Genomic DNA, 22,274 nt, shown 5'->3' on the forward strand with positions numbered 1-22,274 from the left:
CAGACATCCCTCCAGTTGCACCTCTCAGCACATTAACATCCAAAAGTCTCTCTTTCGCACGCCTGTCAATTAACACGTAATCCAATAACGCTCTCTGGCCATCTCTCCTACTTACATAGGGGAGAAAGAATACTTCCCACGTATTCCCTGCGTGTCGTAGAAGGCGACTAAAAGGGGAGAGAGCGGGTGGCTGGAAATCCTTCCCTCTCGTTTTTTTTTTTTTTTTATAATTTTCCAAAAGAAGGAACAGAGAAGGGGGCCAGATGAGGATATTCCCTCTAAGGCCCAGTCCTCTGTTCATAACGCTACCTCGCTAATGCGGGAAATGGCGAATAGTACGAAATATATATATATATATATATATATATATATATATATATATATATATATATATATATATATATATATATATATATTCCTATGAGTCCACGGGGAAAATGAAACACGAAAAGTTCCCAAGTGCACTTTCGTGTAATAATCACATCATCAGGGGAGACACAAAAGAGAAATATAACAGTTAGTTGATATACATCGAAGAGACGAAGCTACGACGCCATTTGGTAAACATGTGATTGTCCAAAACATACAACGAGCGTTCAAAACTTATCATTTTACAAATCTTATCAACAATAAAGTTATCTAATTTGTATAGACCATCACTAATATTAAGATTATAATTCTTTGTGTATTTAATAATAGAAGATTCAGTGATATTTCTCTTGGTAATAGAGTTAGAGTTAATAACTGAGAAGAAACGTGCCTTTCAAATGACAATACCGACACACTGGAAGAACCGGATGTTGGACTATTGCTATGATGAATTAAGGAAAGAACTTAATAGGCTACAAGTGTCACTAAATCGTAAGTTGGACCATCTTATGGAAAACAGCGACTGGACCAAGAACACAAACCCATCTTTTGTGGTAAACCTGTCTAATAAACAACTAGATAAAGATTCCTTGTGTGCATTAGGCTATGGTTTAAGTTTTGTGTGCTCTAACAGAGAAGCCAGCTGTGTTGATGTCACAGTCTTTTAGTAATTTAGAAAAATACAGTAATTTATGTAATGGTGATATTAATATTTGTAAGGGTTTAGTGTATGCCAGTTTGTCAAAATCAGTGGAAGCTAATTGCCCTAAAAGATTCATAAGAGCTAGTAACACCTTAAAAAAAGACAAGGATATACATATTACTAAAGCAGATAAGGCTAACACTGTTGTGATTTTAGACAAAAGTAACTATTTATCTAAAATGAATGATCTTCTAAATGATAACACAACATATTCTAAACTTAGTAAAAATACCTTAGAAGCATTTAATTCTCACTTCAATAAAGAAATGAAGTTGTTGTTGAAAGGTAACATGTCTCTTATCAAAAGTTTGTCATCTTTGTCCCCATCATTGCCATATATGTATGGACTTATCAAAACACATAAACAGAATTTTCCAGCAAGATCTATAGTGAGTTCAGTAGGCTCCATCACATATAAATTGTCAAAATGGTTAGTTTCTTTATTAAGCCCTTTAGTGGGTAAGGTATCAAATTCTAATATCATGAACAATGTAAATTTAGTCAAGCTAAACAATATCAATGTTAATTTTGATTTCAAACTAGTTAGCTTTGATGTTTCCTCACTTTTCAGTAAAGTTCCAGTTGATGACCGTTTAGAATATTTATTTGATGTCTTGGATGATATTCATTTACCTGTTTCAAAGTCTAATTTCATTGAACTGATAAAATTGTGTATAAAAGACTGTGTATTTCAATTTAATGGAGATTATTATGCTCAAAAATTTGGTATGCCAATGGTTAATCCTCTTTCACCTATACTAAGTAATCTTTATATGGAATTTTTTAAAACAAAATTACTAAAGGATATCTTACCTTCTAATGCAGTTTGGTTTAGGTATGTAGATGATGTTCTTTGTGTTTGGCCAACAAATGAAAATTTACAAATATTTCTCCCCTTACTTAACGATTTAGTACCTTCCATCAAATTTACTGTAGAAAATGAAAATAACGGTATGTTACCATTTTTAGATTGCATGATCCATAGACAAGGAAACAAGTTTAAGTTTAGCATATACAGAAAACCCATCAATGTATGCTCATATATCCATTATTACTCATCTCAACATGACAGAGTTAAATTATCATCATTTCAATCTATGTTCCTTAGGGCATTACGTATTTGCAGTCCAGAGTTTATTGATAAATCCCTTAAGTTAGCAAAGAAATCATTTTATAGAGTTGAGCCCAAACCTCCCATTGACACCATCTTTTAGTTCTCCCTTCTAATAATATCTTGATCACGCGTAAAATTGTGATCCTTTCCAATATATATATATATATATATATATATATATATATATATATATATATATATATATATATATATATATATATATATATATATCCGTACTTGATCGTCGCTTCCTGGTTTACCAGGTAGCGGCAGGAACAAAGAAAAGCAACATCCGCACACTTGCATTAGGCATCTTCAGGTGACAGTTAACCACACAGTACAGTTTACTTTCACATGAAACACCGAGTGCATTGGCGAAACGTTGTGTGCACTGATAAACAGATTAGGGAGAGTGATGAAGTAGTTGTCTTCACTCATTCACCCGAAATAAGGAAAGGTTGAGATATAGAGAAAAATTGTCTAGAAAATCTAACAACTGCAAGAATGCGATGGATTTTGATAAGAAATATGGACGTAAGTGAAAAAGTGCTTCCCTCAACACTAACTTGCGACATTGGTTCGATGCTTCGCGGGCTTGCGGCAACAGTGGTTCGTTAGACAGGGATTCGAAGCATCACGGTAGAGTGGTTCATAAGTCTAAGCAAAAGTAGCCGCTCTTAGCGGCCAGGATATTACCCTCGCTTCTGTGTCACTGTCGACAACAAATGGACTCACACGTTAGGTCCCCGAGTTGGTGTAGGAGCCCAGGGTCAAGTACCCGTGGGTACGTAGTCGGAGGCTCCGGCTGGGATTCCTCTACGATCATTGTGAGTTCAGCTCTGGTGTTTACCTACCCAACTTGTCACGCCGCTTCTTGCACGGCTTCATAGCAGTTTTTGTCGCTGGGTTGTTCTCAGTTATATGATGGGTGGCTATTCTATAAGTTAAGACATAATATAGAGTGAGGAAAGGAGATCAGATAGAGTATGTGGAAATATAATTGTTATCCTATTTGAGAGGAGTGGTTGATAAAATGAGGGAAATGCGAGTGGTGTCGTGAGTGGCGGTATTTACAGTGAGGACCAGGTGGTGGTGTGAGGGGCCAGTGTGGGGGAACAGACTCCCTGGAGGTCTGTCCCGTTGGTGGAGAACGCCTGTAAGGCAGTTGGCAGAGGTGAAGGGAGTGGGTCCTGCCGGACAAAATTACTTTTGCAATAGAATTCGCAAATTATTTATCTATTTATTATACTTTGTCGCTGTCTCCCGCGTTAGCAAGGTAGCGCAAGGAAACAGACGAAAGAATGGCCCAACTCACCCACATACACATGTATATACATACATACACGTCCACACACGCACATATACATACCTATACATTTAACGTATACCTATATATACATACACAGACATATACATATATACACATGTACATAATTCCATGCTTGCTGCCTTTATTCATTTCCGTCGCCACCCCGCCACACATGAAATAACAACCCCCTTCTCCCGCACGCGCGCGAGGTAGCGCTAGGAAAAGACAACAAAGGCCACATTCGTTCACACCGTCTCTAGCTAGCTGTCATGTATAATGCACCGAAACCACAGTTCCCTTTCCACATCCAGGCCCCACAAAACATTCCATGGTTTACCCCAGACACTTCACATGCCCTGGTTCAATCCATTGACAGTACGTCGACCCCGGTATACCACATCGTTTCAATTCACTCTATTCCTTGCACGCCTTTCACCCTCCTGCATGTTCAGGCCCCGATCGCTTAAAATTTCACTCCATCCTTCCACCTCCAATTCGGTTTCCCATTTCTCTTCGCTCCCTCCACCTCTGACACATATATCCTCTTTGCCAATCTTTCCTCACTCATTCTCTCCATGTGACCAAACCATTTCAACACACCCTCTTCTGCTCTCTCAACCGCACTCTTTTTATTACCACACATCCCTCTTACCCTTTCATTACTTACTCGATCAAAGCACCTCACACCACATATTGTCCTCAAACATCTCATTTCCATCACATCCACCCTCCTCCGCACAACCCTATCTATAGCCCACGCCTCGCAACTATACAACGTTGTTGGAACTACTATTCCTTCAAACATACCCATTTTCGCTTTCTGAGATAATGTTCTCGCCTTCCACACATTCTACAACGCTCCCAGAACTTTCGCCCCCTCCCCCACCCTGTGACTCACTTCCGCTTGCATGGTTCCATCCGCTTCCAAATCCACTCCCAGATATCTAAAACACTTCACTTCCTCCAGTTTTTCTCCATTCAAACTTATCTCCCAATTGACTTGTCCCTCAACCCTACTGTACCTAATAACTTTGCTCTTATTCATATTTACTCTCAGCTTTCTTCATTCACACACTTTATCAAACTCAGTCACCAGCTTCTGCAGTTTCTCAACCGAATCAGCCAGCAGCACTGTATCATCAGCGAACAACAACTGACTCGCTTCCCTAGCCCTCTCATCCACAAGAGACTGCATAGTTGCCCCTCTCTCCAAAACTCTTGCATTCACCTCTCTAACAACCCCATCCATAAACAAATTAAACATCCATGGAAACATCACACACCCCTTCCGGCAACCGGCATTCACTGAGAATCAATCACTTTCCTCTCTTCCTACTCGTACACATGCCTTACATCCTCGATAAAAACTTTTTACTGCTTCCAGCAACTTGCCTCCCACACCATATATTCTTAATACCTCCCACAGAGCATCTCTGTCAACTCTATCATATGGCTTCTCCAGATCCATAAATGCTACATACAAATCCATTTGTTTTTCTAAGTATTTCTCACATTCTTCAAAGCAAACATCTGATCCACACATCCTCAACCACTTCTGAAACCACACTGCTCTTCCCCAATCTGATGTTCTGTACATGCCTTCACCCTCTCAATCAATACCCTTGCATATATTTTCCCAGGAATACTCAACAAACTTATACCTCTGTAATTTGAACACTCACCTTTATCCCCTTTGCCTTTGCACAATGGCACTGTGCATGCATTCCGCCAATCCTTAGGCGCTTCACCATGAGCCATACATACATTGAATATCCTCACCAACCAGTCAACAAAACAGTCACCCCTTTTTTCTAATAAATTCCACTGCAATACCATCGTAAATATCAAACTTTAAATCAATATGATATTACATATCAAAGCTACTGTATCTTTTAGAAAGCTAAACAAGTCATTAAGTTTGACGAACGCATCATCCTCATAGTGTCACAAAGTTGAGAACATGTCTCTCAAGTAGGAGCGATTAACATCTATAGATTATCTATTCTTATGCCTTGGAAATATATAACGGTTGTTAACCTGTTGGGAATTACTGCTCATACCGTGGAGATGCTTGTGAGTAAGGCAGCTGGCGTAGGAGAGGAGTTGTTGTGGCAGTTGGCGTAGGAGTAATGTGTGTATAACCTCCACTCTCTCCTTCGTTTGATCCTGTTGTAACGTGACGTTTTCCTTCCTTGACAGAGATGAATTGTGCCGAAAAAACAGGAAATATGTGCCTTATGAAGTGATTCTTAGTGTTTTCCGGAAAGACTTTGTTGTGGCGTTGTTGCAACTACCTCACCCTGGCTGGGGTCGGCCCGCTTAACGGCTGTCACACACATATCCCTTACACCAGCTACGCTACGCTCTACTACCTGCCTGCCTTGCTACACTCTCCGCCTGTCGCATTAATTGATTAAGGTAAGTAAAATGGCGAGATTCAATTTTGATTTTGTAAATGAAGCATTGGTTAAAAAGAAATGTTGACGTGCGCGATGCCATGGGAAATTCGTAAAGGTAGAGATAGAATCGCCCGAATTTATCTTTGGCTTAGCTTCGCGGTTCTCGGAACTGCACTCTCAAGGTAGGTGGACCCCGCCACCAACAGGTTTTTGGTGCAGTCGTCGGGTGTTCGGACAGGCTGACAGTAGCAGCATAGCATACTCTGCTGACTGGGAATGGGCGGATTTAGATTTAATTCTAAGAAAGCAAGTTGCTCGTCCTGTTGAAGAGCCTCAGGGTCAACCCCCCCCCCCTCGATTCTTCACACGCCGCTAAACATTATGATAATTGGTTTGCTAATTTTGAATTATTTCATAATGATTCGTGTAGTCGAATGGTCAGTCCTTAAAACTTATGGTAAGGTAACTGAAATATCCCATTTGTCTTGAATTGATGGTTTAATTTATGGAGAATATAACTTTTATCGGAGCGTCATTATATATATATATATATATATATATATATATATATATATATATATATATATATATATATATATATATGTATATATATATATATATATATATATATATATATATATATATATGTATATATATATATATATATATATATATATATATATATATATATATATATATATATATTGATAGATTGGGTATGGAGATCAGGGAAAACGAGGGTTAGTTAACAGAAAAGTAGATATATCTCTTACAAATCAGCACAAACTATCTCCCAAACATTTCCCAATTTTCACTATTGTAATTGAGACATTCTAGCGATTTTTTTTTTCATTACCACCCCGTCGCATCTTGAGCCATGTTCGCCAAACTTTTTTTTTTTTTTCTGCTGGCTACTTAGTGAGGGATATTTGCTAGAAGCGGTTGTGGTCCCTGAACGAACAAAGGCGTTCATAGACCGTTATTTATACCCAGGATGGGATGCAACCGTTGTTGTATTTCGACTGTTACAGTGGAAACCAAGATGATTTTCGGCGGCTAAGGGAAGTAAGGTGAGGTTTTCCGAAGATTCTGTTGATTCGTAAACGTATTCCACCTACTTTTATGGTGCATAATCCCACCTTTTCCCCCTACTCTTCATAGCCCTCCTCAGTTATCAGCATAATGATATTGTGAGAAAATAATGATCTGTATCACCGTTCACTAGTCTCGTCATATTCGCCACTGAGTATACACCACCATTGCAAAAATGAATCAAGATATTCCAAAGTCACGGTCGATGTGCCCTTAAACTGGAATTTCACCAGTAGTTTGATACTCCGTAACTGAATTTGAATCGGACATGAATGACGAATGTTCGCAGTCGCCGGTTATAATGTATCATTATTCACGACATACAACCCAATGGATTTGTAAGCACGGTGTAAAATGGCTCGCGACATTCAGTTACTTCTCAATTCTTTGTGTACATTTTGATCAGTTTGATAAATTTTGTCACTTTTTGTGAGTCTGGCTGTACTGAATACTGGATTAAGGAAACTATAATTTTAGTTCGTCTTTGTTCAGGGTACACTTAACTGTGGTTGTGGGTGGTGCTTCCACAACTTTTTCGGCGGGTACTTTGAAAACTCATTGAGCAGATGATTGAGTGAGGTATGAGTTGAATGAACCATTATCTTTTTATATTTCCTTTTTTCCGTGAAAGATGATTGCAGCACTATTTGATATACGAGTCCGAGCTGAAACCTGATTCGTACTTTGCGTGCGAAACCTGGTTCATGATGTGACGATTCCCCGGGGAAGCTGAGAAGTACTAGATATGAGATAGAATATCAGTAACTGCAAAAATCGTTAACAAAAAATACTTCCGCATAATGATATTAGTTGTTAAAGACGTATGTCGTAGCTGACTACACACATAATAATGTGGTACTCCAAAGAATTCGAGGTCACTGAGGCATTACATGAAAGAATTTCATGCACAAACAATATGTGTTCGTATGTATGTGTGCTTCTCTCTATATAGGAGTTGGTGAGGTGGTCTGAGATACTTGTAGGGTGAGAGAGAGAGAGAGAGAGAGAGAGAGAGAGAGAGAGAGAGAGAGAGACCTACCTTACCTGACCAGCCTTCCTGAGGTCACATCGGAAGGTTCGTTTGACAGATCAGGTTCATCATCAATGTATCCCAATTAGAATGCACATAACTTACGTTACTATTTATCCAGAGGAACCTTCGCTTATTCAGGACTCCACAACATTCCTTTCCAGTGGAAAGTTTGTATTTTTTTACGTAGTACAACATGGTAAACCGATAACCTTATCCACCGTATATAGCGCACAAAGAATTCCTTGTCAAGTTTGTGATAGGGGTTTTATATTGGTCATTCTGGGAACAGTTGGTAAAACGCACAAGCCAACGGAAATATGTAGTGTCAAGAGCGGCCAACATAAACTTCTAACAACGGGGTAAACCCTTATTGGTCGCGTTCCTCTGGTGGTAAATAAGGGATCCTAGCGAGAGGGTAAAACCTTATTGGTCGCGTTCCTCAGGTAGTTGATGAGGGATCGTAGCCTAGTACTGGGGTGCTCCTTTGGCACTAGTGTACCAAACTGGTGCTGACAGGCCATGCTAGTCGAGCAACGTAACCATCTGCACGAGATCCCCAAGGAAGCTTCGGCGGCAACGGTGCATCTCACTAACAGGCTGAAAGCCTAGAGGGCTACCTGGGGGTTAACGTTATTGCTGACAATGAGTCTACGGGCTAGCTAGGGGTCGGACGCGCATGGGTTCGAATCCTAGCGTGCCTTACATCCAACCCAGGTGTTCATCCTTGCCTCAGAGTTGGTCAACAAATGGGTACCTGACGTAGGCTGTGGTATGTGTGTGCATACATATAAGAGAGAAGACAATATATATATATATATATATATATATATATATATATATATATATATATATAAATATACACACGAGGGTAAGGGACGGAGAAAGCGAGTATGAAACTCTGTACACTACAGAGAGGGAGGTTTACACCTACGGGATCATTTCTTGAGATTTCTCTATCATCACATAACCTTTCAATTTTCATTGTGCTTTCCACTTTCACAGTTTCATTATTCAGTTTATTCTATCCACTTATTTACCTCTTTGTGTGTTCTTGCTTAATTTCATAGCCTCTTGTTGCTCTATCTTAGCATCTTTCAAAGAATGTTCACTGTTGGCTTCGTAAAAAAACGTTGGATCTATCTTAGCATCTTTCAAAGAATGTTCACTGTTGGCTTCGTAAAAAACGTTGGATCTATCTTAGCATCTTTCAAAGAATGTTCATTTTGGCTTCGTAAAAAACGTTGGAAACCTTAAAGATTGCGAACAGCTCATCCTTTACTCCTCTTTATTCCAGGAGTAAAGTATTTGGCCTCAAACCATTCCCTGTAACTCTGCTATCTCAATTCTGGTACTGTTTTGGTTGCCCTTCGCTGTACCTTCTTTATTTACCAGGATTTCTTTGTGTTTCTGTATGTACGGTGACCAAACTTGAGAAACATTCAAGTTCTGTCCTAGTGTAGGATGTGAGCAGCCTGCCGAATATTTCCTTATTCTTGGTTGCTATTCTAAGATTTGCCAGCATTACAATGCTTTATTTACAGAATTAAATCTAAAACTGTCCGATTTATCAACCCTCTTAGTCTAACATCTGACCTCTCAGTTTGATTCATTTAACCTATGCCGCAGTGTTAGTTCATTTTTTTCCCCCGTTTTTCTTCTATATGAATTATTTTGATTTCAGCTCCCGAGAGCGCGTAATACTAGGTGCAGTCTACTGCGTCACATAGTTTTTGGAACTCTCTACCCAACTACCATGACGAAGCCCTTGTTAAAATGCAGGTGTCGTCTACCTTTGGAATTCTTAGTATATTTTTCCTCTTGTGTCTTCCTCTCATTAGCCCTCTTCATAGTTCAAATAAGTAAGGCTCGGCCTTGATGTGGACTTCAGTCCGTAATTAGAGCCTCCATTATAATTTAAGATATTTAGAGTTTGTACTGTTCTTCTGACGAGGGACTCTGGCGACAGGCTGGGGACGATGTCTGTTATGTTCTATTTGTGGATACTGGGAGGGTAGTGTACACTCGTGCGACCCCGCCTCTTGTTCCAGTTTTCTTGTCATACAGTTTTAAAGTTCATCATTTGTTGCCTCGATAACATTTTCCTGGCTTAATTTGCTTCGTTAATCCACAACTCTGTTCCTGAAGAAAAAAAAATTCCCTCGTACGTTTCTACGGTTAGATTTAATTTGCCGTCTTCCCCCCCCCCCCCTCCCCCCAACCATCGTTGCATCTTGTTTACGTCTGCAATATTTCATAGCAGCCGTTGCTTCTATTTTTTATTACTTTATTACCACCAGTGAACAGTTTCACGCAAGAATCTATTTAGCTTGGCGAATCATTCAGATACCTCAGATACAGTATATATTTATAATTTTTTTTCCATACATATTCGCCATCTCCCGCGTTAGCGAGGTAGCGTTAAGAACAGGACTGACCCTTGGAGGGAATATCCTCACTTGGCCCTCTTCTCTGTACCTTCAGTCTCTATGAGGAAGTACTCAGTTAGCCGGCTAAGTCCAGTCTACTGGTCGGGACCAAAGGTCTTAAGGTGTAGCAATATCATGGGTTCATCTACGTGCAGAGAATGCAAGGCAATCCAGTAGCAGGTGCTCGGTGTCTTCCTTGTAATTGTATCGTGGGAATGAAATGGCCTTTATCTCCGTATTCAACCGTACTTCAGTTGTACTCTCTGTACTGTCATTTACATGCCTAAGGTATCTCCATCTTACTCCTAGTAAGGCAAGTGAAATAAGATTTGCAAATGTATTCGCCGAAAAATAATTTTGATGTGGAGTTAGTTGTCACAGACGCAGACTGAGACTCTCACAACCTGCGCACGATATTGTTTACCCTAAAATTCTAGGTGAGGAACTGCTGCCGCTGACGGTTAAAAATGCGCTCTCGTGGAAGAGACCCGAACACAGCTTGTAGGAAGTGACGAAAGCTATCTACAAAGAGGTTTAATTTCCTGAGAGAAACAAGAAGAGTAAACTAGCACGATTTCCAAGGAAAGGCAACAAACTAATGTGTGGATGGTACAATCTGTACTAAATGATGTCACCCGAGCGCTGTCGTGGTGTTTCAAGTTATTCTTATCGTGATCAGTAACTTACGGACTCGGGAAATTTTTACATGACATGGGAGACGAAAGCTGGCGGTGGACTGCTACAACGTTATATTTTTGAGAAGGTAATGTGCTATGTGGGAAACTACTTCGGTGACTATAACGGGTTTTGAGCGACAGGATGCCAGCCGTGCTAGGCTGTGATTATAGCAGACAACAGGATCTGAGTCGGAGAGAAAGATAGCTGCTAGCTAATTAGATTTAGATATTAGGCCTTTAGGAAACAACAACCGCCCTTGCGAAGTACTTAGATTAGAGAAGTCGGCAATACCTAATGACAACGAAATGTGAGCTGGCAGACACAACACCTTCCTTATCGATACATGAGAACACAACGGATGGAGGAGCCGTCACACCCAGCCGCTCTGCTGGGTGATAGGGGGGACAACAGGGACATCTACTGGGGAAGATAACGTTGTAAAAGGATTACTGGCACACAAAACAGCAACAAGGCTCGTTTTTCACTGTGGCTCAGGATGGGCTATTGTTGCTTCTCGTCTTGGACCTAGCTGCTGCCACCCAAACGGGGGTTGAAACCGTCGTATGTAATCATGACAGTCTGTGGACAGACTTAGTCCTGCTGATTCGTAGCTTGGCTTTCTCTTACGACACACAGGGTTGGCCCCCAGAGATCAAACAGAGCTGGTCAATAAGTTATACAAGCTCACGAATGCCGGTGCAGGTCAGCATTTGCACCAGAAACGACTTGACCAAGCTCCCACCTGTATCAGGCGGGACCAGTGACCGAGCATTAATCCATTAAAGGTGACCTCGTGCAGTTCATATACACATATATTCCAGCCCATGACACCCAGCACGACAACAGCACCGAAAATTTGGTAGACACACATTTTCGAATCTCGCCAGGCTAGAGAGCAGTCTAAACTTCACTCACGCTTGATTAATGATTTATAATGTATCACAGTGGACAGGAGTATCCATCAGTAACATGGACAGGTACCAATAACTGACGTAGTATGCTTTATCATCCAGACGTGGTCATTCGTGTCTAGGCGTAATATGACCGTCGATTCAGACACAAGCAGTCCTGGGGCCAGTAGTTCCCAACGCGTGAATTAGCCACCATATTATTATCTTGAGCGTCGAAATACAGGTGTAGTGAGAGGGTCTGAATAGGCACTTAGGTAAAAGAATTATATCAAGATTCCACTAGGTCAAGGCCACAGGCATAGTGAGTGTGTATGTAGGCCTTAGTATAATAATTGTATCCCTGAAAAAGATATTAAAGAGGTTTCGGTTGGTGGATGTAGGTAGCTTAAAGTAAAAGGTATCAAATCCCTGGCAGTATTTTATACATCAGTAGTCGTATAAGACCGATGACATGCAAAAGGAAAGGGAAGCTAACTTCTAACACCTGAACGTTAAGTAAAATGTTAATGAAAAATATGGGTGGTTCCTTCATATGAAAACACATTCCTGTATTTAGGGGCAATGGCGTAACTTATTCACCTATTCAGCAATGTGAAAGATATATGCTGACAACGGATAATCCAAATTATCTAACCTAGCTTTGGTAACACAACCAGTATGTTAATCCTTAGTCCGAACTCCAGTCCAGATTTCAATCATGAACTCCATCACCTAAAAAGGTAATGAATTTGTAGGATTACAGTCATAAAACTCTTTCACAACATTCCTATACGATCACTAAAATGTTCGGACGCATTGGCAAAATTCATCGTTGACCTTTCGTTCGGCTCATGTTCAACTTGCACGGTATGAACTGGCGAACACATACCCTTGCATACTTGTGCTCTTGGCTATGTGTATACGAGGTTATGACATGCGATTTTTGAACTTAATGCTGAACTATAGAGGTATAGTGAATTCCGCCTGTGAGTCCGAACTTATATGACAGCTTGTATGAGAATGGTGAGCTCTTTACTCATCGGTCGTATATAGAAAACGATGCATATTTTGCATAAAACCCTACTGATGAAGGAGGGAAGACTTCCAGTCACATGCGTGCGTGAACTTGCCTTGAGTTCCGTACGTCTTCCCCGCCGGATTCGGCAAAAGTGGCCCATATAGAGTTCGACGATGGTAGAGAAGCGTCACATTTGGTCTGTAAAGATGAGATCGTGTACGTCACTAACGGAAGTATCACCTTACTTCTCCGGCGGAGGCATTGTTTACGTCTGTAACAGAGGTATCGTCGGGGTCTGTAACGTAGGGATGTTAGAATAACCGTTGGACGAACACCAGAAAATAATTTGTGATTCACAGAGTCGCTGAGGGAATAATGGTACTGAACTATACAATCCACACAGCTGCTGGGAGAATGGTAATATAGAGCTGCACTATACACGGCCACAGGGAGAATAATCTCTTCCTTAGATCGATAAAAGAAATCAATATGAAGCTACTGTAAATGGAGGAACTTCATATAAGTTTATATTTCTTGCTTCTGTTTACAGATTTTCTATTTAACTCGTATATAGCCATTTAGACAGCATAGAGTAATTCATGAAGACTAAAGTCGTTGGGTATCAATTTTTTTTTTTTATTTTGTGATCTTACTAGCAGGTCTGGCTGAAGCCTCGCCCACATTGTGTAATTAACCCCAACCCGATCAGACGCGATCAGTAAAGGCGCGGTTAAACGAGCAATAAGAATTGAGCATCTTTAGGCAAATGGTATCGTAAATATGGAAGAATTCTAACACGACCAACTCCTTTGTTTACACGAGCCAGTGAGTAGCAAGCCGTCTTCAGGAGAACCTGTGAACGCTGTTGTGCTCTTGAAAGCGGGTTTTGGAACTGCAGCCGCCGCCTGTATTATCACTCATAAAAAAAAGAATACATGGAGAAGAGAAGAAGTTGGGTTAGCATATCTGGATAAACGATCTAATGCAGCTTCATTATGTCCAGAATTGCGACATAAGTACTTATTTCAGAATGTTACAGGAATGTCTCAGAGTGACTTTAAGGTGCTTTGTAATTTTACTGGTCCAAAAATGCAGTAAATGAGTACAAGTATGAGGGCGGCAGTTACGGGCACAATGCTTAGGACGGCCAAAATCCCATATTTCAGTAGGGCAATGAATACTGTCGATAAAAGCCTATAGCCTCTTCCTCATTCCATGGCAAGGTTAACTGAACTTGTGAGAACACAGATCTCAGCACACACACACACGCACACACACACACACACACACACACACACATCCTGTCTGTAGCGCGGACTGCACCGAGTTTACTGGCACCTACAACAGCACTTAACCAGTTCATATTGTATTTTCCATCCTGCCTGGACCACACGTCAGCGAACGTCAACACGCGTTTCCATTCCGACCTATGGCTGGCAAGGTTGATCAGTACGTAGCGATACTTGTTCGATGTGGCTCATGTATGCATGGCCAGTGAACCATGGAGTTGTTAAGCATATATTGCTCTAGAATATTGATCGCGTAACGACGCCTTGGAAGTATATCGAGACGTGACGTCAGTGGTGAGGATCATCCTAAATCGTGAAATGTTCGAAATAAAGTAATTTTTGATTTTCTTTCTAGAAAAAAAGGGAAATTTCACACTGAAATTAGGTGATTGGGAGAGCGTTAATAATGATCGTAACTTAGAGACTCGCACTATCTAAAAAGAAAATAATATTGCTTACTACGTGTAGTATTTAATAGAAAATATTGCTAACCAAGTGAGAATACGAGCGTAAATGAGGACAGTGAATAGTACGTCCACTGTATGTAGGTATTATCACGCACTTGGGTGTGTGAAGTCAGGTGGTCAGAGAGGATGTATCTATCCTCCGATATCACTACTCGTCAACCTAGCCACACTAGTAGTGCCTCTGCATAAGCTCCCCGTTCGTGCCTGACTTTGACTTAGGCCTGATGCACACTATTGCTCCGCTCCCGCTCAGCTCACGGTCTGCTCCCACTCCGCTTACAGTATTTTTTTTTGACGACCGCTGCTTGCGCGTGATCGGAGCGAGAGCGAATCATGAGCGATAGCATGCATGCCCCATTGAAATACAAGTAGTGATATTTAACCGGAGCGAGAGCGAGCCGTGAGCGGACCGGGAGCGAAGCTATAGTGTGCATGCATTAATGGATTCCTGTATCTCCTAACTTTGCCAACCGTCTTGCAGCACTTGCGAGTTTTCTCAAATATCTGATCATGCCTTCTCGATATCCCATCCATGATATGAAGGAGTTCGCACATCAATTGACCACTAAGTCCTTTCGAGGCTGTTTGGGGTAGTCGAACGTATCAGCCACTCGGATTAGTGTGGCAAGAACAGAAAGGTAAACAGTGATTAAAGAACTAAACCTCAGCAAACTGTTCATTAGGTTACGAGGCGTAATTTGTCTTGGAATTGAAGCAAAAAGATTATAGTCTTCTTAATCGTATCTATAGTGCTGATATTAACCACTCATGTTAACAGTCTTGGTAAAGTACTTTAACCCCTTCAGAGTTCCCTGTCATTCCTAAACTAGGAAAATCTGTAAATCTTCACATTAAGGATGTAAAAGGAATTGGTAGGTATACCTGTGGACGTCTAAGGTGTGACAGGAACTTACAGAGTTGAAATGAATAACAAAGAGGCTTTTGAGTTACAATACCGTACTGGGAGACTTTGAATGCACAAATACAGAGGATATAAATCTTTTAATCAGTAAAAGAGGGGACCTTTACTGTCTACAGTATTGTACCAGAAGACGTAAAGAGTTACGATAGTATTACTAAAACCAGAGGGACGACGGAAACATATGATGTGGTGACTGAGTGTGCGAATGTCCAGAGGCCAGGACTTCTCTTAGAATGTAATATTGACGAAGTGCCTGGTGGTGCAAGCGGTGTTTGGTCACTTATTTATGACCACTGTCATATTCAGGGCAAGGCCAGCGTTAACTGCTCAGCCCCTCCTTGCCTTGGGAAGAAAGCTTTGTGAAAAAGGTTTGCGCGGAGTGATCAGCGAAGGGGATAAGAAAAACACCGAAATGAGTGGAGGGAATCACGCGGAGGAATATGGGAAAACTAGGTTAAGGTTAGATTTTGATAACAGGGACGACGTGGACAAGTGCAGCAACATCAACAGAAAACGATCTTTTGTATGCCACTATATGCAACCAGCTCACACATTTGCTTCTCCAGCCCAACAATGCGCATCTGTTCCTCTCTCTCTCTCTCTCTCTCTCTCTCTCTCTCTCTCTCTCTCTCTCTCTCTCTCTCTCTCTCTCTCTCTCTCTCTCTCAACACACTTGCTTGTCTCCGTTGAGATCTCCGATTCTGTTTCGGGGTTTCGCTTGCATCCTGTGTCTTATAAAAGTTATGGTTGTGGTGGTGGCAGTAGTAGCGGCTTTGGATGTAGCACATATACTGTCAGTGGAGGCATAAATCTGGAAGGCCAAATACATCTCGCACCATGGTGGGGAAAGGCATTTCCCGAGTGCAGTGTCATTCTACAGACGGACGCTTCAAGATTCCATGGATGACCATGGTCGTCTACGGTACATCCGCTTTTGTAAATACATTTGTTGTATCTCTTGAGTCAAATGCTGGCGCTGATTGCTGGGTATCGCGTTGCGGCACACTGTATCGCTTGACTACTGGCGTGGGTCCTCCCAGGCAAGCCCCTCTCCTAATTCGATCGCCTCCGTCAGAACACTAGCAAACACTTTAATGAAGGGTCGCGTTTTATGGTCGTCGATTAATGTGCCACAGCACGAGAACCAACGCCTCGTGTGACCTAGTTTTCTTGTTCCCACACGGCTACCTATATACGCGCCTTGTACCCACACATCTACCTACAAAGTCACGCATTTTGTTCGTCATTTTTACTCCCTCTGTGCGATCTTTTTTTTTCTTTTACTAGGACCGAGGCTTCAGTTATTTTTATTTTCTCATACTCTTGTGTAAGAGTTTACATCTAATTCTTTATTGATAAGTTCCATTCACTTCTTCACTCGAATCATTTGTCCTTCCAATTTGTTAAGTTTGTCGCTCTTACATCATCCATTTCCTTATCATAAACGTATATATATATATATATATATATATATATATATATATATATATATATATATATGTGTGTGTGTGTGTGTGTGTGTGTGTGTGTGTGTGTGTGTGTGTGTGTGTGTCTATCTATCTATCTATGTATATATATATGCCGTTACTAAAAAAGTATTCAGGACATTATGTGGTCAGTCTGCGTCTGTCTGTCTTTGGTCACATGCATAAGAACACGACGTTCTCAAGAACAATACACGTCAGATACTTCACCACTGAATAAGTACCCCCTGAGAAAGTAACGAACCTGATTAGATCTTGGAGCAAAGTTCCATAAATTTGCATTTTATGAAAAATGATTTTCTTTAAAATGCTGTTAGTCAAGAGTGGTGAACGATGAGATTACCAAGTTCATAACATACATGTACTAGATCAAGATATGAATAGCATGGTGTGTACAGTTTCCCCCCCCCTGTGTCCTCTGCTGATCCATTAGTCTTTGTTTTTGTTTTTTTATGTAAGTCTACCAACATAATCTGGTTTTCTTCTTCCGACATTACAATTATGGAGATGGTAGACACCGGCTTATGTAACTGTTTGCTTTGGGTTATCATATCTTTTTTTTTTTTGATTATTTTGTAATATCAAATTTTCCTACTTGGGTTGAGGCTCTGGCTTGAGACACAGTATATTTACTGCCTTAGATATTACATTCACTGTAACCAGGTTACATAAGGTTTCCTGTGGTTAATCTTCGCTAATAGACTAATTGCTAGTTTGTTATGCGCGCTTTGTTGACGTTTATCCCCCCCGCCACTCACCTCCCGAGTCTAGTCTGTATTGTCCCGGAAGTTACGTAATGTTCTAAACCAGCTTCATTTTGTTGTTGTTACGCACAACCTTGTCTCCCAGAACAAAGTGCCCGGCATGCCTATCTTATCAGCATTATGTTGTTGGTTGCCCTAAGCTTAGTACTGTTACAGAAGTATTATATTTTCATATTCGAGTTCTCACTTATTATCGGTTAGCGTTCCTGACCGTGACGTATTAATGGGCCGCCTCCCAGGGTCGAGCGCATAGGTTCGAATCCTAGATGTGGCATCGGCCCTCAGTTAATCTAACTGTTCATCCATCCCTAGGGGTTGGTCGTTAATGGAATGGTCTTGATTAGGGTCTAGGTTGCATGGCGCAGTACCTTCCAGAGTTTATGCAGTGTTGGTTTACCTTTCCTAGCCTTTGTCTCTACCTATCTGAGAGGCATAGGCTGCCCTACCATGTATACTTCTGGTTCCAGTATTGCCATTTCTGCTATTGAATATCTTAAAGAAACTGGTTTTGGTATGGTACAATAACATCAAATTCTGTCCATGTTGGGTGTCTTGGTCTCTCTGATCTCTTTGTCGAACGTTCTATTCATATTTCCATATATTTTCTTTCTCCTTTTAGTCAATCATCTCTCTCTCTTCATAATTTCTTTCATGAATGTTTGAATGTCTCTCTGTATAACTCAGTCTGACTCTTCTGGTTATCTTTTCTTTTTATCTATAAGCTTCCGTTTCCCGTGGATAAAAAAAAAAAGATAGACGTTTCTTACCCCAATTAGTATGATCATATTTGTCATAAGAGCAGAGTTGGACTTAGTAATTTGCATACTATCTCCTCAACAACAGTCGAGACATCATTTTTCATAGACTGCAAACTTTTCTCTGTGTCTACATTTACGATTCTGTTCCTAGATGAAACCCAGCTTTGTACAGTGTGGTGGGATGTTTGTTTCTATCTAAATCTATCGATCTACTGGAATCTTCCTCTGAGATGATGTTTATTGGCTATTTCACCATTACGTTCTTATGTAAGTGCTTCATTGTTTATGATAATCGACAAGGCACGGGTAAAATATCCCTCAATCAAGACCATCTTGGATGAAAAGATAAAAAAATGCAAGAAAAAATGAAGAAATTGATCAGGCTTCCGCAAAAGTTTATGGACTTGACTCGAAGGTAGAAAGGTAACAAGAAGAGGGAAGGGCGAATGAATGAAGGGAACTCCACGGTGTCATTCTTCAAGAAAAGGGGGTATCATTGTGGTCCATCCTCGTATGGCCCAGTTTCCAAACGCAAACTAAGGGAAGTGGCAGCCAGAGGCGAGCCGCGGGTCCAAGCCTTGGTGGTAGGGACGCATGTAGATGGCTCACGAGAGACGTGGCTGATGTATTACCTCCCGAAGAGGGAGAGAACAGCAACATTACGGTGGATCAGAGAGGGATTATTGCAAAGAAGTGACGCCTGTAGCATTAATGAGACGCAACGCTTTTGAATCCATTTGAGCAATTTCTTTTGTTAGCTGAGACGGCACGGCCAGCTGAGGCCCTAATCAAGGCCATCCCATTAACGCTATATATATATATATATATATACTCTAACCTGAGCCAGATATCCATTTTTTCCACCAACCCCTAGGGGTGGATGAACAGCTGGGTTGACTGTGGACCGACCACCGTAATCAGGATTCGAACCTATGCACTGGACCCCAGGCGGCCCGTTAATGCGTCACGGGCAGGAACGCTAACCGCTACAACACCTGGGTCCAATATGGAATTACGCCTTACTAGGGCAAATAAATCACACGCAGATGTGGAGCAGCTCCTCATTAGAAGAATAATTACATACAATAACGTATACTTTTAGGAAGGTAGGGTTATACCCAAAATGTTATACGAGTCATGATGTTATGCAACTGAAAACGAGGATGCGAGTGACAAAGAAAGGAGTGAGAAAAAAGAGAAATAGAGAAAAAAATTGCGTTTTTATGCAGTTGAATTTAACCCTGTTACATCTTCCTCATTCTTAGATGCTGCAAAGGTGCGAAATGAGGGACGTTCAGTGCGAGAAAGAGATCAAGTAACAGAATAAGGGAGTGAGGGGAGGGAATGCTGTGTAAAGGGTAACAATCACCATTAGGGTGAATGGAGTTAGAAGCTGACGAGAGATCATCTTTGGAGAGAAGAGAGGGAGTAGGCAGTGGACAGAACCCTAAGGAACGCCAGAAGGTTAAGGTGAAGTCGTTTCTTCAATATCTGCTGCAATGGATCGGCCACAAAGCTGTTCATTAGGAAACGGAGACCTTTACATCCCTCCTCGCTTTTTTTGCTTCTTTCTTTTCATCTTTAATCATCTTATTCTGAACTGGTTTTACCTCGGTTTCATTTTTATTCACCTTGTATATTTTGTTTCACGTTTTTTTTTTTGTCATTTTCATCATTATCTGCGTTGCCATGAATGCAGAGAGAGAGAGAGAGAGAGAGAGAGAGAGAGAGAGAGAGAGAGAGAGAGAGAGAGAGCTGGTGGATCGTGAGACATCAAGAGGTATATTTATTCCAGGTGATTGACCTCATGCTTTGATAGCAGGCAGGTCACGTTGTGGTGCAGACGATCCAATTATTCGCTCCTGTTGGTCAGCGAGGGGTCGGACCGCTCGCATTGTACGGGGGGTTCATCGCCCTATCATTGTTCCCTTAGGGACTTGCATGGAGAGGACAATACGATGTACCGTGTAATTGCTCTTCAGTCATGTACGAGTGTACAGCAGGAGGAGGCGCACAGGAAGTGCGTGACAGGTCAGGAGTGTATAGTGAGGAGGGTTTGTTTAAGGCGGGAAGTATGGTGACAGAGTAAAGGTGGTGTTCTCTGTTCGATTAGATGGTGTTGGGGGAGCGAATGAGAACTGTGCGTGTGCACAAAGTTGGGGAAATGTCGAAGTCAAGTGTAGAAAGAGGGGGAACTTTCTTGCTTCCCTGTGGCAAGCGGAGTGCGAAACACGAAATTAATGGTAAAGTACCTGCCAGCCGCTAAATATGTATAAAGCAGTCTATATATCATCATCAGGGTATAGCGCGAGGCAAGCAATTTCATCCACCCACTGCCTCAGTTAACGGAGCCTTAATAACAGGTTTTTGTTGTTCAGTCGTAAAGGATACTGTGCCAGAACCTAGGGTAAGCCTAGCATGCTGAAGGATACTATCAGGTATCCTTGTTGAGTTTAGCTGAAGACTTGAGCATGTACCATGACACTTATCAAAAGATACAACTTTCTTATCGACCTTAGTCAAACTCCCTCTTCTCCCCGCACTTAGCCTAAAAATCTTCAGTTACTGCTGTGCCTAGCAAAGAATCTATTTTGTTCCATAACCAACAAGACTGTCTTCTTAGGTAACTTAGAAAGACACTCTACCTTGTCACAGTGTCCAGGAAAACACTTTCGTATCGATAACTCTAACCAAGAACTATGTTGTTGGTAATCCTTACTGGAAACTTATTCGTGAACTTAGACAGAAATATAAATTGTAATGAGCTGAACCAAACACTTTAGCTTGCCAGTGAAACCAGGCACAAACTATGGACTTTTCGCTTGGGATGTAGTAATAACAGGCTATATCTTATTCCCTTTCGTTCATAATTTCGGAGCATGTTACCCAGCGAGCTAGACAAAGCATTGCTGAGTAACCTCGAGTTTAGTTTTACTTATGTTTTGTATTCAGGTACTTTTGTAATCTTAAACCGTATTTATCACTTCCAGTATGCTTATGTATGTCATATGTCATATGTATTGCATTCTTAATTTCATTATGTCTTAACTTATGCATTCATTGTTAAATTTCTCATTACACCGCTACTTTTGAGATCATGCTTATTTACCTAACGATTTTGAGTAACACAAACAGGAAAGAAAAGACTTCCTAGATACAGTGTTCCCGAAACCATGAATAATTCAATCGTACTTCAAAATCTTTGCCTTTTTTTTTTTTTTTTGCCATCACTCGTGCTTCGATCAATGCATTCCTTCTTATCCGGTAAGCATAAGTTACATTTTGGGACGAAAGCATAAAATTCTAGATAACATTAGTACATGAAAATTTCAAAACCAACCCGTGCAAATGTATGTATGGATTATGCATCGAAATAAACACAATTATTTATAGCTAAATTCGATAACATCGAAAGTCACATTAATGTGGACGTTATCGTAGTTAATCTTATCCAAAAGCATATTTAGGTAGACAAAGTATACTGTGAAGGTTATTTCGTACAATGTGGTTACTGTTTCTTAAAGCTCAGCTAGGCTGTGGTAGGCTAGGTTTTTCTTAG

General features: G+C 40.9%; 1 protein-coding gene across 3 annotated transcripts in view; it reads left to right on the plus strand.

The window, feature by feature from the left end:
• The window catches only part of LOC139745816 (uncharacterized), a 197,113-nt gene that overhangs the window by 25,531 nt on the left and 149,308 nt on the right, over positions 1-22,274 (plus strand). The window contains exons 1-2 of one of the 3 annotated variants that reach the window (XM_071656412.1): positions 2,616-3,013; positions 5,695-5,913. The exons of 1 other annotated variant lie outside the window; for it this stretch is intronic. The gene's annotated coding sequence lies outside the window, so the exon portion shown is untranslated. Of the gene's footprint in view, positions 1-2,615; positions 3,014-5,694; positions 5,914-22,274 lie in introns of those variants that run through there. One more of the 3 variants, XM_071656403.1, reaches the window with a different exon arrangement.

Source organism: Panulirus ornatus, chromosome 4 (genome assembly GCF_036320965.1).
Source record: "Panulirus ornatus isolate Po-2019 chromosome 4, ASM3632096v1, whole genome shotgun sequence".
NCBI lineage: Eukaryota > Metazoa > Arthropoda > Malacostraca > Decapoda > Palinuridae > Panulirus > Panulirus ornatus.